At 42.1% G+C, this 2736-nt stretch overlaps 1 pseudogene; it reads left to right on the plus strand.

Annotated features, from left to right (window-relative positions):
* Nucleotides 1-772: 772 nt before the first annotated feature.
* Nucleotides 773-2736, plus strand: LOC120405148 (annotated as a pseudogene).

The following is a 2736-nucleotide window of genomic DNA, read 5'->3' on the forward strand; positions in this document are numbered from 1 at the left end:
AAGTTGACAATATTAAATAATATTATGTTTTCAGAAGCACATATTATAATATTGATAATTATGCCATAGCGCTACAGCATCTTTTGCATAAGACGCACGAGCGCATGCTTCCCCGCTTCCCGCTCCACCGGCAGTTACTATCGAGAAGTTGAATGAAGAGCGTCCTACAGATCTCTGCCCGTTTGTCATTTGGGACCCTGTCCAAACCCACTGATCTGAGAATGTAAGTACCAGAAGAGTCGTGCTTGGCAAAAAAAAAAAAAAAGAGAAAAATAACAATTTAAATAGTGCGGGCTGAATGGGGCCGGCGGCTGTTATCCCAGACTGGCAGCACACTGAGCGGCTCAGCCCACTGCCGGTCTGGGGTTCTGTCCGCTGGCTCCTGCCAGCTGGGGTCCTGGCCACTGGCCCGCTCAGCCCGCTGCCGGCCCTGCTCAGCCCGCTGCCAGCTGAGTGAACAGAACCCCAGGCCGGCAGTGGGCTCAGCGGCGGCCAGGACCTGCAGCCTGCCATTTAAAAAAAAAAAAAGGCTCACGTGCCACCTTTGGCACGCGTGCCGTTGATTGAGGACCCCTGTTCTAGTGTATACAGTGTATACTGTATATACACTGTACTGTGTGTACTGTACTTTATTGTAATTTTAACTATACACGATTTTCCTCTTACACGCTGACCTTAGAACCTAACCCCCACGTAAGATGTGACGCCACTGTACTAATAATATTATACATTTTTCATCCTAATATCATAAATTAAGTATATACCTGGGGTAATGGGATTTATATTCATTATTTTTATGCCTAATTTACAGATGGTGAAGCGAGGCCTAATTGACATATTTATCAAGCAGAGACATCTGGTTGCTGAACATGGAAGTAATTCTGAATCAGATGACAGATGTAAATGAAACCAAAGTATTGTCAACAAAAAAAATTCGTTCTGGCTTTACTCGGAAATATGACTCCTCATACATTCAGTTCAGTTTTGTAGCCATGAATGATGGTGGAGTGCCAAAACTGCAGTGCGTTATTTGTGGCGATATGTTGGCTAATGACGGAATGAAGCCGTCAAAGCTCAAGAGGCATTTAAATACAAAACATAATGAAATTAGTTCAAAGCCGAAAGAGTTCTTCGAAAGAAAGCATCTTGATTTAAAAGGCCGTCAGAAACAGATCTTTGCAGTGTGATACATAAATACTTGTGCTTTGCAAGCTTCTTATAAAGTAGCGCTTCGTGTTGCTAAGGCTAAAAAGCCATACACAATTTGTGAGACGCTAGTGATAGGCTGTATTAAAGATGTCTGCATGGAAATGCTGGGTGAGGCGGTGGCAAAGAAAGTGGCTCAGGTGCCACTTTCAAATGACACTATAACTCAATGAATTCACGATCTGGCTCACGATATGGAAGAGCAGCTCATAGGACAGATTAAGTTAGAAAAATACTTTTCTTTGCAGCTTGATGAATGTACAGATGTTGCTAATATGGCAATTCTGATGGTGTATGTGCGCTTTGAACATGAGGGTGATTTGAAGCAAGAGTTTTTGTTTTCTGCTTCACTACTAACAAAAACTAGTTCTGAAGTGTTCAAGACTGTGAGCGACTACATTGTTAACAAATGTGGGTTGGATTTCAAGTTTTGTGTAGGCATATGTTCTGATGGTGCTGCTGCAATGACAGGACGGCATTCTGGAGTGGTTACCCAGATTAAAGCGCTTGCACCTGAATGCAAGTCGACCCACTGCTTCCTTCACCGAGAAAGTCTTGCAACAAAAAAAATGTCAACAGAACTAAACAGTGTGCTCAGTGAGGTCGTAAAAATTGTGAACCATGTAAAAGTGAATGCTTTAAATTTGAGACTATTCGCTGCATTATGTGATGATATAGGAGCTGATCATAAACAACTCCTATGGCATGCCGATGTACGTTGGTTATCAAGGGGAAAAGTCCTGTCAAGAGTATTTGAGCTCTGAAACGAGCTTGCCGAGTTTCTTCAGGACAAAAAACCAAATCGGTCACAATTGTTCCGAGATGTGGATTGGATAGCCAAGCTGGCTTATTTGGCTGATATCTTTGCCATCTTTAATTATCTCAACACCTCCATGCAGGGAAGGATGGATTTGTGTCTTACAATGGCAGACAAGATCGACGGACAGAAACGAAAGCTAAAAGCATGGAAGAGTCGTGTGTCAAGAGATTATTATGACATGTTTCACAACTTAGCGACAATAATCGCCGATGCAGGCAAAGACCTTGATATTACATCTCTACGAAACGTCATCAGTCAACACTTGATGAATTGGCAGAACATTTTGAGTTTTACTTTCCAGCAGAAGATCATCCACGGAAAGAGACCGAATGGATCCGAAATCCGTTTATTCCATTGAAAGATGACTAAACTGTCACTATGGAGGATAAATTGTTGGAGCTGGCTGCTGACGAAAGATTGAAGATGAGTTTCGAAACTACAATATCACTTGCTTCCTTTTGGATAAAAATGAAAGCAGAATATCCTGAGCTTACTGAAACTGCTCTGAAAAATCTTCTCCCATTTCCTTCAACATACCTCTGCAAGACTGGCTTCTCAACCATGAGTGTCATTAAGACAAAATACAGGAATAGTATGGATAGTCATTCTCCATTGCGTGTGGCACTGTCCTTAACTGAACCACGACTGGATAAGCTGACAAAGAAGAAGCAGGCTCACATTTCACATTAGTAATAGTTAAGGTTTTAACA

Source organism: Mauremys reevesii, linkage group 1 (genome assembly GCF_016161935.1).
Source record: "Mauremys reevesii isolate NIE-2019 linkage group 1, ASM1616193v1, whole genome shotgun sequence".
Classification (NCBI taxonomy): domain Eukaryota; kingdom Metazoa; phylum Chordata; order Testudines; family Geoemydidae; genus Mauremys; species Mauremys reevesii.